The following is a 15578-nucleotide window of genomic DNA, read 5'->3' as shown; positions in this document are numbered from 1 at the left end:
AAGCCCTCCCAGGGCCAAAGGAAATAAGGTCCAAAGTTTCAGAAAGTCCTCCAGGGGCTGGGCAGGGCCCAGGGAGGCAAGCCTTCCCCTGGGCCCCAGCAGCAGCACGCCCCTAGCAGATTCAAGTTAGGAACAAGATCCTTTTTCATGGGGTCACAGGCCCTTTTTATCTCCCTATTCACAGGACAGGCCAGGGACATCAGACACACCACAGGGGGTGGAGCCAGCATTGTGGAGGAAAGGCCTATCCCTATTCAGGTCCCAGGTGCAACTCCTCCCTGCCATCAACATGCAGATCTCCCCATTCGCCACCGGGCAGAGCCATCCTGACTCCTGGAGCCAGGCACACCTGCCAGCTCTAGCCAATCACAAGCCAGACAGTCAATTCACATTCACTGCACAGACAGGCCAACTTCTAAAAGTGGCACTTCCCCACTAGACACAATAAATCTGCGCACAACATCGCGCAGCATTTAACCTCACGAGTTCGCACATACCAAACTCGACCCTGCACTCCCCACATATCAGGAACTACCATGGACACACATATCCCCATGCATTCCTATGGGAGCGCAGGCCACTTTCCCCACACATACACAGAGAGTGCACGCACTTTACACTGGACCACAGTGAAAAAGTGCGCAGAGGCCTAAAATCACCAACACCAGGTTACAGAAACAGGCTAGGAGAATGCAAAAAGTTTTGGAGTGAACCTGCCAAAAGGGCCAAGTCCAACAGTATACAATGTTGCACATTGCAAAGTTAGATCAGTTACCTTTTACTGTTGCTGAGTCACCATCCACAGACTGTATAATCAGAGGGTACATTACCCTACTGGTCACAACTTTCAAATTCCAATATTGTCTTCAATACCACCAAGTAGGCAGATATGAACCGTTGGGGAAGGTTATGTGCATGAATACTGGGAATTACCATTCAGATTTAGATGCAGGAATGGGGACATAGAAGTAATTCTTTGTGGTTAAGATGGTGAGAAGGATCTATTTTTATTTATTTTTTATTTATAAAGTTTTCTAAAGCGCGAACATGACCAAAATGTTGATGTTCGAGCGCTGTACAACCTAATAAATAACATTAATTATACAAGGAGAAAAATATAGAAAATACAGCATGAAAAGATAATACAAAGAGACATAGTGAAAACACCAGCAAAGAAATCAAATTGGCTTGGATAGTTGCCTCAGATAGGAAGGACATTATTCGGTAGTCTCATTTTTACTTCGTTTTGTAAAGAACGAATGAAGGGATGGTCCTGATCATTGGGGAAAGAGAGTTCCAAATTATTGGGAAAATTCCAGAGAAATATCTCTTATAGGTTTTCTTTTTGTGAAATTTTGGGGGTTTCATCAGGAGGGAGCTTGTACTACGAGAAGCTCCATTCCTTCCGGAGAGCACCAGTTTCTGAGCCAGGTAGCAAGGAGTGTTGTGGTGGATGGCTTTGTATGTCATGCATGCTATTTTTAGGTGGATCCTAAATTGATAAGGTAGCCAGTTCAGAGAGTGGAGGGCTGGGGTGATGTGATAATTTTACGCCTGTGATGAGCCGTGCAGCCGCATGGAGGGTAACTCTCAACGGTGCTAGTTTTATTTTCGGTAGGCCAACAATGGTAGCATTCCCATAGTCAAGTTTGGAGATCATAAGAGCCTGAACAACCATCTTGAGATCTGCATTGGGCAGGCAGGAAAGGCTTTAGTTTTCTTAAGATGTGGAGATGGAAATTGGCCGCTCTGGTTGTGGAGCGGATGTGATTCATCATGGAGAGGTTGTTGTCTAGTGTTATTCCTAGGGATTTTGCTAAATCAACAATATGTGGGGTACAGTTCAAGGCGGTGAGTAGTTGGAGCCAGTCTTTGATGTTAGAGGTGGTGATGGGAGGCGAGATTAATAGGAATTCAGTTTTGAGGGCGTTAAGTTTGAGGTGGTTAAGTGTTAACGAGTTTTGAGTTTTCTTCAAGATGTTATTGAGGGTGGGATGTCGTTAGGAGAGGAAATCTTCATATACAAAAGTAGTATCGTCAGCGTACATGTGGCAGGAGATGTTGGAGTGTTTGAGGATTTCAGTCAGGGGTTCCATGTAAAGATTAAACAGGGTGGGCGAAAGTGAAGAACCTTGGGGAACACCGATAGTGACCAGTGTCTGATCGAATAGGTCATGATTGATTAGGACTCGTTGAGATCTGTTTTGTAGGAATGAACAGAACCATTTTGAGACAGTACCAGAGAGACCCATCCTAAGCTCTAAGAGGTTCAGGGGTTTTCAGGTTTGACTGTGTCCAACGCTGATGGTTGGTCAAGAAAGATTAAAAGATAAGATTCATTATGATCGAGAATGCGTAAAGCATTGTCGACAATGTGGACCATGGCGGTTTCAGTACTGTGACCTGATCTGAAACCAGATTGGCAGTGGTCGAGGAGTTGGTGCTGGTCAATGTGATTACAGAGTTGTTGATGAACACATTTTTCCAGGAGCTTGGCTAAGGTTGGCTTTTTTTATTATAGATGTGACTTGTCCACTTTTTAGACATTCCGGCATGGTGACTTGCGTAAGAGAGGCATTGATAATTCAGGGCCATAGGGGTATCAGGAGGTGTGAAGTTTCCTTGAGGAATTTGGAGGGGAGAGGGTCATTGAAGTGGTTGGAAAGTTTAGTGGAAGACTGTAGTTTTGAGATATCAGTGTCCCCAAATGTCTGAAAGATGGACCACGAGGCATTGTGTTTAGGTTTAAAGAGAAGGTGGCTAGGACAAATTTCCTGCAAGGTGGAGGTGCATTGTGACTGGGTTTCAGGCGGTAAACAATTCACAGCAATGCAGGAGCTCATTGTCAATTGACTTAGTTTTATCAGAAAAAAAGGAGGAAAATGTTTGACAATTAGGTAGGTTTGTAGTGTCAGATGTGGAGGATTTATGCTTTCCATTAGTTTGTTGTTTCACTAGTTCAAAAAGTTTTTGGGGATGGTTGAAGGCTGTATCCAGTTGCTGACGGAAAAATAATGATTTGGCACTTCTGATGCACCTATTGTAGTTCCTTCTTTTTTTACGCAACAGTTTAAGGTTTGAAAGAAATGGGGTCTGTCGCCACACTGTTTCTGCAAGTCTAAGGGCACGGCTTTCCTCGTTAAGGCTACAGTTGAACCAGGTATTGGTTTTACTTATTGGGACTCTCTTTAGTTGTTCTGGGGCAATGGAGTCCATGATGTTAGACACAGAGATAAGGTAGTGCTTAGTGAGGTCTTGAGCATCAACCGTATCAGTTGGAGAAGACAGGAGGTTAAGGCTGGTAGCAGATATCATGTCTGGATTGAGATTGAGGGTGTTTCTGATCCAATGTTTAGCTTTCACAGCTTGCCTTTGTGGATGGTTGCCTTTACAACAATGGAGAAGGTGATGCAGTGTTGATCGGTCCAGTCGCAGGGTGAAATAGAATCCAATAGTATGGTATTTTCCTTGGCTATGATTAAGTCTAAGATGGCCCATTTTCTATGAGTAGGATGATTACAGACTTGGTTCAGGTTGAGGTCCTGGAGGAAAGCTTTAAAACAATTCACTAGTGGATCCTTAGTGTCATTCCAGTGAATGTTGAAGTCACCTAGGAAAATCTGATAGTTGTGTGGGGTAAGGTTGGTGAAGATGATTTAATCAATCATTTAATCACCTCTAAAATAATTTGTGTGTCCTATGATTATGCCTCCTTGGTACTCTTCTGACTATGTTGGGCTTTTCCAGTTCCTCCGATAGGCCAACGATATTAGTCACCAGGTTCACCTGGGCCGATTGGAAGAGTGACCACTCCTCCTTTACTCGGGGATGAGTGACTTCCGAGCCTGTCATGGTACCTGTAGGCAGGGCTCTTCCCTGGTTCCGAAGTCAACAGCATTCATCTCTTCCAACATCGGGCTCTGGTACGGACGGTTTGTTTGTTCAGTGGGGTCTGCGGCGAATTAGGACAAAAAAAAAAGACTGAGAGAATACTTTGAGTGGCTCCTTAGTATGCAAGGACATTTCACGCCATAGGGTGTGTAACGCTGCAGTTGCAAACCTGTCCTGTTATCTGAAGGGTTCTCCGGCTGCCGTGATCTGTGTCATGGCTGAACTAAGTATTTACATCTAAGATGTCATGCATGCAACAAGTATCTAGAATGGGCGAAAATCAGCCATGCTGTGGTATTGCTTTTAAGTATTCTGATTGTGGGCCTAATTTGATTTGCTTACAGAATACAGCAAATCAAAATAAATTAATCAAGTTCTCCAATGGGTAGAATATTTATGACATGGAAATACAAAGTGCTCTTCGGTTTCAAGTTGGGACAAGCAAATGAGCAATTGCAGGGAGAATTGTGCCCTTTCCACCTGCAGCAATATCTGTTCGTTTTAAAATGCCATATCGAAATTGCAAGTGTAAACATTTCGCTTGAGGGTGTGCGATTTGATTCATGAACTCCTCACAATGCTAGTTATCTTTAAACTGCAGGAACCTTTCTGTTAAAACACCCACTGTGCCATGATGTAATCAAGGCAAACACAAGGAGGGGATGGGCAGAGCACTAACACTTTTCAGAAACTCACCCCCAGTCACAGATGGGGTTGTATTCATCCGTGCTCCATCCAGCATCTCTTTGTTTTTGCGTTGTTTACCCTGAGTTGGCAGGGTATGCTCAGACATAGGTCCCTTACTCACTTTGCCACTGGATTCAAGCTAGCCTGGCTGATGGGTGGTGTTACCCCGAAACTGGTCCCACGATGCTTGTTTCTGGTACAGGGAAGACCTGCCTTGGCAGTTCGGGCTCGACTGTTCCCATGGGGTACAAGGTCAAGACTGATTTGCATGTGGCTGGGTCTGAACTGGGGTGGCAAAGTGAGCTAAAGAACGAATATGGATTCAACCCAGATCTGTGACTGGGGGTGAGTGTCTGAAACATTTTAGCGCTCCGTCCTTCATCTCTGTATGTTTGCTTTGTTCGTCCTAAGTTGGCAGGGTATGCCCAGACGTGCGTCAATTGCTCACTTTGCCACTGGATTGAAGCTAGCCTGGCTGATGAGGGGTATTACCCCAAAACCGGTTCCAGGATGCTTGTTTCTGGTCCAGGGAAAATCTGGCTTGGCAGTTTGGACTGGACTCGTCCCATGAGGGACATGGTCAAAACTGATTTGCACATGGATGGGTCTGAACTGGGATGGCGAAGTGAGCTACAGAACGATGATGGATTCAACCCAGATCTGAGACTGGGGTTGAGTGTCTAAAAAGTTTCAGTGCTCCGTCAATCATCTCTTTCTGTGTGCTCCGTGATTTAATCAAAGGCTACAAATGTAAGATCAGTAACTCTTGTTCAGGGACACCAGGCTACTTTTCCGAATGCCAGTGGGATTGGACCAGAGTTCGCTCATGCCAAGTCTGTATAGACATGACATAACATGTTTGTGCCAGGGTATGCTTCCTTTTGTATCAAGTACCATCACTTTATGCAACGATTGCCTTATAGTGAGTGGTGAGTTGTTACACCAGACTCAGATCCAATCTGCTAAGGTTCTTAATGCTGCTATGTGGGCTATGTGTTTCAGTCTCAGGTCCAGTCACATTGGAGTCAGGGATACATTTTGGGGTAACCCCAAAATGAATTTTATAAAGACAGTTTCAATTCTTACAATTGCCTCTAGATTCTAGAATCCCCAGATCTCAGCTCCATAAAGTGCCACACCTACCCTTTTTGATCGATAGATGTTAATAGTTGGGGCAGACAGCCTATAGGTACACACTTTCAACCTTTTGACTAATGCAGAACTGACTTGCTGAAGTATTCATTGACTGTAGGATATAAGTGGGGTCCATGATATAGTATCTGTGAACCTAACCCCCAAATAGTCGAATAGTTTAACTTGTTCCAGGTTGTTTGTCACCCATTTTCACCTTACCTTCAAATGCCTTGTGAAGGTTGAACACCATCAATTTAGTCTTATTGATGATAACCGCTAGACTGAGTACCCCACAAGCTTCAAAAAATATATTCAGTACTTTTTGTAGCCCCAACGGTGTTCTTGATGCAAGAATATGTCATCGCCGAACATCAGATACAATACTGGACTACTAGCAATCTTGGGAAATCCCTGTTACAATCATATAATGAATCAATTATCTCATTTATGTATAGGGTGAACTAGGTTGGCGCCAATATACTCCCCAGTCTTACCTCTATGTTCACATTGATGAGCTCGCATTTTGGCCCCACCTTATTTGGGTGTAATTACCTTCATGGTACCTAATCATTATTTGTAAAAAGTAGTTTGGGATGGCTAGCATGCTTTAAGACTGCCCACAGTTTCATTCTGGGGATGAGGTCAAAAGTTGCATGTTGGTTCACAAATGCAACTCATACATGTTCTTTCTTGATTTCAGAGTACTTCCATAAGATTATCAAAAACCTAAAAAGTTGGTCAATGGCGCTGGTGTTCTCTCTGATCCCGGCCTGGAGGGACAGAGAGAATCTGATTAACCCTTATCCAGTCATGTAAACTCTCTAACAAGTGTTCTACAGAACAATGTTTGTGCTATATCTAGAATGTTAATAGGCCTATAGTTTGCCGGGACACTTTTGTCCCCCTTTTTTTGTATACTGGAACCACCCCCACCCTCAGCCAGGAATAACAGACCTCTGCTCCCTTTAGGCTGGGATTAAAACTGAGATTCAGGGTGATGCACCATACATCTGGTTCAGAGAGAAAAACATCTCCAGGATTTTTTTCTCATCCATGTGCTTTCCCTCTTTTTATCATAGTTAGGGATGTCTTAGTTTCCTCCTGGCTAAAAATAGACTGATCACCAGTCCACATCCCCACATTTGTGTCAGCACAGCATGAACTCTTTACTCCTGCTCCAGCATAGAGTGTGCTAAAATGTGTTCCCTAAGCCAGGGGTTGAGTGTGGTAGTCATCATCAGTAACTTGCTTCCGTATGCCTTTCGCTAAAGTGTGCCAAAATTGTTTGCTATCCTTGGTGGTTTTGTCTGCCAATGCTAGGTCTCTCCATAGGCGTTCTTCCAAATTTCTTTTGGCCTCTTTTAACACCCTTTTGTATTGAGTCCTTTTAAGGACCACTGCATTTCTGCAACCTATTTTTATGGTATCCATCTGTTTTTTCCTTGTAGTCTTACAGTGCTCATCAACCATTTTTCTTTGTTATTTTGTGTGGCAGTACACTTCACTGTTTTATAGAACGAGGTTTAAATCTTGCCCATCAGATTAGTATAAATGTTTAAAGTTAATTGTGTCTCACTCTCATACTTTTCAACATTGATGAGTGATTGCGCTACAAGGGTGTCCTCGTTCCACTCAATCTTGGGTGATTTAATTCTCCTCCTATTATTACTGGTAACTTCGAGGAAGGCCATTACTGATTGGAAATCCAAAGGGATGAACCAATTGTCCATTTTCTAGGGCCAAGGCATTGTGATCACTGTCTTGTCTTGCAATTATCATCATGTTGATCATGTGGGACCAAGCTTGTAAATCCAGTAGGCTGTAGTTGATCCTATTGCAGGAATTACCCCTTTAGAACGTATACTTGGAATCATTATAAGAACTTTAGCACCCATTACAGGCTCGTAGTCTGCCCTTCACAGTGAGGCAGGCTATTTGAAATGCAGCTCTTGTGTTTCTGGAGGGGCTCATGTGGCTTAACCTGGGGATTCCCCACTCCTCAGCCTCCTCCTCAGTCACACAGGCTAACACTCCCAAGGGTTCATATGTAGTATTCAGGTTTTCCACAAGTAATAAGTGACCAATTCCCTCCACCTTTTCCAGGGAATCACCGAGTGCCATTAGAGTGGGGGAATCCTAGTGCTGAGTGGCAAATCTGTTATAAATATTGACTTCCAGAATGGGCTGGTCACACTTCAATCTTTGGAGACTGATAGCTATCATGTCCCTCGAATTAGTGTCCAGTTTTTTGTATCTTGACTTTTAGGTGTATATAAACCCAGATAATGAGGCCCCCTTTTGGCCGACCCATGGAATAGGTAACTGCTTCCACACTAAAGTTTGTAAAGCACCCCATTAACCACACTAGTGGCCCAAGTCTCCTTAAAGAGACAAATGTCATAACTGTCAATGAAGTCCCCCCATCCTTACAGATGAGTTTGGGCGTAATGCCCACCAGATTCCAAGAGTGTATCATGAACTTTTTAATGACCCCATGTTGCTGGGCCTGTGCAGGTTACTTAGGTTGGCTCCACGCTTAATTAACTGGGGATTTCCTGCCCTCCTCACAATAGTTGTTAAAATTGTTGCAGAGATTCATTGTTGTGGTAATTCCAGGGCATACTTTTGCTCACATCAGTGCTGCCCAGTTATTTTGGGCTGGCAATCCTTCTCCCATCATGCTCTAGCATCAGCTTTCCTTATATTAGTGGCCTCCTCTCTCGGAATCCAGGGACATCAAAGAGGGATCCCATTGTTCCCTAGACGGTATGCCTCCCTTCAACTGGGTAAGGAATACTTGAATTTTATCACAGATCCATTTTATCTCAGATCCATTAACAGGAGGGGTGCGTTAGTCTAGACTCACCAATCCCTCTCCAAATTTTGCATTGATGAGTTCTAGAGTAATGTCATTGGGATCATCATTAAAGTGTGACTGTCTTGCGGCCACTATATCAGATCTGATGATGGAACTTCATTGTCTAACTTGCCGTATCCAATGGGTGACCTTATTTATTAAAGTCTCACCACTTTCTAAAGATGAGGATAATATTTAGGAGCTGTTAACCATGTAAATTGTATTTCTACCTATACTGGGTAATGCTGAATGGCAGGAAGATAGTTCACCTACTTGGGCATAGTTTGTATGCCCTGAGGCTACATTTCTGACTACAGGAATAGCCCATCACTCCCATCCATGCCACTCCCCAGAGCGAGGTGATGTATATACATGAACCACTTGAAGTCTTCCTGTAAGTAGCTCCTCCCAGTGGTTTTCTCTCTAATTCCTATCACCTTTGTCCCTGTGAGCTTTAGAGGACTCCCTCAAAGAGGCATCCTTATAACTGGGATCTCATTGACTACTAAGGGGTCTATTATGATCCGCCCGCCACCGTAACAGCAAAAGGGACCACCCACCATATGTGCAGCGGTTCCGTGATGCGGATTAGCATGCGCCCGCCACACTGATGGGCCCATCCCGCATCTTTTACATTGCGGCGGGCGGTGCTTTCAGCAGCACCCGCCGCAATGTAAAAAAGGCATGTTGTGCATTTGCATGCACAACGTGGCAGGCACTGTGCGGTGCCTGCCATGTTGTGCATGCAAATGCCCTCATGTGCACCCCATGCCCCCCAACACACCGGGGGTCCGCAATGGGCCCCTACATGTAGACACCACATGCCTTGCCATGGTGGCAACGCCGCCATGGAAAGGCACATCCCCGCTTACATTATAATATGGATCGAGGTATCTTGCAGACACCGCCACCATATTCAGCCTCTTTTCTGCCCTGTCAACTCGTCGACGGGCAGAAAACCGGCAGACGATCTTTCCGTCCGCCAGGGTACCCCCGCCATCATAATATGGCGGGGGGAAATGGGAGGCATGGGGTGGGAAATGGTGGGTAGATCACCACCGCCATACGGGCGGATCGCCACTGCCATGCGGGTGGTGGCGATCCGCACGCTATATAATAGACCCCTAAGTGTTGATCAGGATACTCTTTTCTGACTGTTATTCTGGCTTGTTTCTGCTTTGTACTGGTGTGTTACTCTGACTCATATTAAGCTGTATTCTCTTGTCATACTTGTTTATGCAGGGCTCCATATTCGCACCACATTGACACATCTTTCCAAGTTTAGCAGTTAGGGACCCCGCATTTTCTCTAAGAAGGAAAACAAGTTTAACTACATTTTTAACAGTCAATTTGAGATGAATTAGTTCATTCTAGCAATTACAGTTAGTGCTGGTGTTGCTGACTCCATCCCCTGTTCTAACCTCCCCGCTGGTGATAAAATGGATATTTGTAACCTAGTTGTATAATGGGAGGAAAACGGCTAGAGCAAGTTATTTCAATTGCCGCATTAGGACTAGATATAATTCTTCCAGGCCCGCCGGACACAGTTACTGGGGTCGCTAAATCTGTGCCCTCCAGGGAGGCCGCAACTGTGAGTCCCACATCATTTTCAATAATAGATGCTTGGCTCTTGTTACCACTGTTCAACTGAGTAGAGGAACGAGGTGGAGGGATTCCTATAACTAAGGAGAGACTCTGCTTATTCAATTAATTTATCTCTGTCATCCACCATGTCGTTTTGACTCCGCTAGGTTCAGCTAGTTTTGTCATCTTTAAAGTTCCGTGGACACTCCCCTTTGCTTTTCTTTTCCCCATAATGAAGGGGATAACCCCGCCCTAGTGTACTACTGGAACTGAAACTCAAGAGGCATTATCTCACTTCTATTGAGGTGTAAAAGGACCTCTATAGGGCATGACTATCTCAGGTCAGCACCTAGCAGACTACTCACAGCCACAGCAATGGGATCAACCTGCAGAATCTGCACACACAGTCACAAAAGAGCTTGTCTAGGACAGCAGGGCTTACTGTATTGTGTGCGGTCTGCGGAGTATCCCACACTATATAGCATTTGCAGGGATGACAGGTGTTTCACATTGCAGCGACTGCCTCCTCGAGCCCTCTAATAATCTGGGAAATGGAGTTTCCTAATCATTGTTGCAGCTGAAACCCAGCTCAGCGGGACACAACCGCACTATATAGCCCTTGAAGGGATGCCAGGTGTTTTGCGTTGCAGAGAGGCCTCCTGGGGCCCTGTTGTAGTCTGGGAAATAGAGTTTCTCACTCGATGTTGCTGCTTGAACCCCAGTGTAGCAGTACATGAACCTCACTATATAAAATATATTGCGTGAGTAGCTGTGTGACTGTATGTAAGTGGGTGTCTGAGCAACTGTTTGGATGTGTAACTGGGTATGTGAGTGGCTATGTGGCTAAATAAGTGGGTGTGTTAGTAGCTGTACTGGTGAGTAAGTGGGTGTATGAGTGATCGAATGGCTGTGTGAATTTTATTTATTTTATTTTATTTATTTCCAGGTTTGTATGGCGCTATGAATCGATTCCCGAAGGAATATCTCCGCGCCTTTGGCACAACCAAAGAACAGAAAAGACTCGTCAACATTTTAATAAACTAGGCAGGAGATCAGTCAGTTAGGGATTTGAAGAGGAATGTTTTCAGCTTTTTCCTAAAAGGGAAATGTTCCCTACATACTCTGATTTCCTTAGGGAGTAGGTTCCACAGCTTTGGACCTGCTACCGATAGGGCTCTTTCCCCCTTTCTTGCCTTCATGGCCCTAGGAACACATAATAGTTCCTGATCTCCCGATCTCAGGAGTCTGGACGGCACATAGGGGATAAATTTCTCAGTGAGGTAACCGGGACCAGTTCCAGTTAGGCATTTGTGGATGACGCAGCAGATCTTAAACATCACCCTCTGCCTAACTGGAAGCCAGTGCAGTTTGGCCAACAGTGGTTTTGAGGGAGTGCGGGGCGGGACATTCAGTACCAGTCGTGCAGCCGTATTTTGCACAACCTGCAATCTAGCAAAGATGCCCTCATTGGCAGCTAGCATTAACCCGTTGCATGAATAGCTGCATTGGTGAGGAAGAGGGTGTGTGAGTGACTGTATGGATTAGTGAGTGGTTCTGTGAGTGTGTGTGTGTTTAGCTGTATGGTCGACTGAGCAGCATATGTGAGTGGCTGTCTGGGTGAATAACATGCAGTATACATGATATCTGGGTGAGTGAGAGGCTGTGTGAGGAAATTGTGTGTCAGTGGGTATATGGGTGAGTGAGTAAGTATGAGAGTGGCTGTATGACTAAGTGAGTGGATGTGTGAGTATCTGTATGGGTGAGTGAGTTTTTGTGTTAGTGTCTATCTAGGTGAATGAGTAGCTGTATGGGTGAGTGACACAGTGTCTTAGTGGCTGCATGCCTGTATGACTGAGTGTGTGAATATCTGTTTTGATGAGTAAGTAGGGATGGGAGTGACTGTATGGGTGAGTATGTGGCTGCATGAGTGGCTGTATGGGCCAGTGAATAGCTGTATTGATGAGTGATTGGGTGTGTGAGCAGCATTATAGGTAGGTGAGTGGCTGTGTTAGTGGCTCTATGTCTGGATGAGTGGGTGAATGAGTGGTTGTGTTAGTGTCTGTATGGGGGAGTGAGTAGCTGTCTGGGTGAGTAACACAGTGTCTTAGTGGCTGTATGGCTATATGACTGGGTGTGTGAGTGTCTGTATTGGTGAGTAAGTAGGTGTGGGGGTGACTGTATGGGTGAATGAGTGTGTGTGTGAGTGGGTGTATGGGTGAGTGTATGGCTCTGTGAGTGGCTGTATGGGTCGGTGAGTAGCTATATTGATGAGTGAGTGGGTATGTGAGTGGCTTTATAGGTGAGTGAGTAGCTGTGTTAGTGGCTCTATGTGTGGGTGAGTGGGTGAATAAGTGGTTGTGTGAGTGGCTGTATGGGTGAGTATTTGGCTGTTTGCGTGGTGTTTGGTTAAGTGAGTTGCTGTGTTACTGGCTGTATTGGAGAGTGACTTCTGTGCTAGTGTCTGCATTTGGTGAATGTATGTCTGTGTTCAGAGATGTATGCCTGAGTGAATAGCTGTATAAGGAGTTCTATGCTTGAAAAAGTGGGTGTGTGAGTAGCTGTATGTGTGAGTGTGTGGCTTTTTGATTTGTTATATGGGTGAGTGAGCAGTTATGTGAGTAGCTGTATGGGAGAGTGAGTGGCTTTGTGAGTGCCTGAATAGGTGAGTGAGTGGGTGTGTGAGTGGCTCTATGGTTGAGTGAGTGTGTGTGTGTGTGTGTGTGTGAGTGGTTGTATGGGTCTGTGAATGAGTATGTGAGTGGTTCTGTGTGTGTGTGAGTAGGTGTACGAGAGGTTATGTGGGGTGTGAGTGTTTTTAGATGATGTCATAAGTGATGTCATTTGAGATGTCATCAGTAATCTCACTGACCATGCCATGAGTTATTTAATATGTGAGGTCATACACAGTGCACTGTGGTGGCATAAGTTATAGTTAGCTCAGGTAATTATAACTACTGAATTGCATTGGTTTTATATGAGTGAAATCTGAGCGTGACTATAACATCCATGAAACCTTTAGCTTTTTCTGTGAAATTCTGAGGCTTTAAAAAAAATCTATTTCCTAACTATAACGTCCCTATAACCTTTATCTTTTCTCAGTGACTGTCCAAGGTTTTGAAAATGTTATTTCCTAACTATAATTTCCCTGTAACCTTTGTTTTTTTCAGTGAATTTCTATGTTATTTTAAATGTTATTTCCTAACTATAAAGAACCCTGTAACATTTGAATTGTTTGCTGAATTTCTAAGGTTTTACATTTTTATTCCTTACTGTAACCTGTAAGCTTTGAGAGTGGGTGTGTGAGTGGCAGCATACGTTGGTGTGTGTGTGAGTGGTTTTATGGGACTGTATCTGGGTGTGTGAGTGGTTTTGAGGGTGTGTGAGTGAGTGGGTGAGTGACTGTTTGGGTCTGTGAGTAGATGTGAGAGTGGCATAATGGGTTTCTTTTGGTGGGTGTCTGTATGGATGTATCAGAAGATGTGTGAGTCACTGCGTCAGAATAGAACCTCACCTGCCCCTTGACAGCGGGCAGGGGAACAGATGAAAATACCACTCCTATTGAGTGGGAGGAGTTTTCCTGTTTCTGCCTGCTGGGAGCAGAGTTACTGTTTGCTCATGCTTGGCAGGAGCGTTCACAGCTCCCACCAAACCAAAGCAAGCTGTTATTTCTAAAGGGTGGGTATCTCAGGAGATAGCAGGAGCTGGAGGGTGGCAGTCCCCAGGGCCAAAATACGGGCTTCAGGACGGAGCTACATGGCTCAACTACTTTCAATTTCAAACTCCTGTGCCGGGGAGGTGGTGGTCCCAGGGGATAAGAATGGCCCAGGATGGGGGCTTCGTGGCACCCTCCTTCTAAAAAAATGAAGGAGCTGGAGGGTGGCAGTCCCCAGGGCCATTAATGGCTTCAGAAGGGAGCTACATGGCTCCACTCCTTTCATTTTCAAAGTCCTGTGCCGGGGAGGTGGTGGTCCCAGGGGATAAGAATGGTCCAGGATGGGGGCTTCGTGGCACCCTCCTTCTAAAAAGATTAAGAAGGTCATAGAAAGGTGATGGTCCCCAGGGCTCTTCAAGCAAGTTTTACATCAATTTTCTTTTTTTTAAATCCATTTTTGCCATTGCGAGGTCCATGTGGGACCCCAGCACCAGAGCTAGGGGGTCATGGTATTCCTACCCGGCCCCCTTTTCTTTATTTTTTAAATTTTTTTCCTACTCAACTAAAGCTGAGTCCCAAAATGGCTGCCAACATTTTCTTGTCGAAGTGTTGGCAGCTAATCAGATTTCTGCACGAGATCATCATTATTAGTGAAAGCTTTGTACTTCTAGATATAGAAATTTGGATTTTCTTTAATACCCCCAAAACTACTGAATGAATTTACACCAATTAACAAAAAGGGTGCTTTCTGGATCAAGAGCTGCCTTTCTGCCTAAGTTTGTGTAATTCCGTCCAGTGGTTCAGACTGTAGTGATGTCTAAAATCTCTATGTTAGTTAACATGGGAAGCATACTTTTTTTGAGACCCCCATTTTCTTTGAACCGCTTGACAGATCCCGCCAAAACTTTCCATGCAGAACTAAAATTGAACTAGAACTAGAACTGGGGGCCCAAGATATAGGTAAGTCAAAAAACACTTTTCCAATGGAAACTAGGTCCTGATTATAACTACAGACTGTTGACCGCTAGTAGGTAATATATATATATACATATGTATATGTATGTACATATATATATTACCTACTGGCGGTCGCCAGTAGGTATATATAGTTAGGATTTTTTTCCTATGGGATTTTTAAAAATTCTATGTCTAATAACTTTGGCGTTTGTGGACGGAATAGGCTGAAATTGGGGGGGTTTCGTCAAGGGGGGGCCGAGAAAAACGTGTTTTTCCCATGCAATTTTCCATAGGGCGGTTGGACTCAATTTTAGCTCGAACGGCTGAATGGATTTCCACGAAACTTGGCAAAATTGTAGATATTGTTTGCCCGATGTGCCTTTGCTAGGTCTCAAAATATGTGCTTCAGTGGATTTTGATAAATTAACGTTAAAAAAAATATATATATCTGTAACAGCGCTCCGGTTAGCGCCCCGGTTCGCGTACCTGACGCATAACGGAACTTCGCGAAGAGAAGCTGATTGGCTCTCCGGTGTCTGTCAACATTCTAAACAGTCCGGAACGGCCGCCATCTTGTCTCTCGGTAGGATCGAGAGACAAGAGGAGGCCAAAACAAAGGGGGAAATGACCATAAGGGGGCATAGTAGATCCTCCCTGACCCCCTAGGTTTGATGTTGAGGCTTTAAAAGGGTCCCGCGGGGCAAAAAACAAACAACATTTTTCGGTTTTTTTGCATGGGGAGCGCCCGGTACGCGCACCGGGAAGCGGTCCGGGGAGCGTACTATGAGGAAAAAAGAATGATAGACTTTTCAAATA

The sequence above is a fragment of the Lissotriton helveticus genome, chromosome 4_1 (assembly GCF_964261635.1).
Source record: "Lissotriton helveticus chromosome 4_1, aLisHel1.1, whole genome shotgun sequence".
NCBI lineage: Eukaryota > Metazoa > Chordata > Amphibia > Caudata > Salamandridae > Lissotriton > Lissotriton helveticus.
This window is presented reverse-complemented; position numbering follows the sequence as displayed.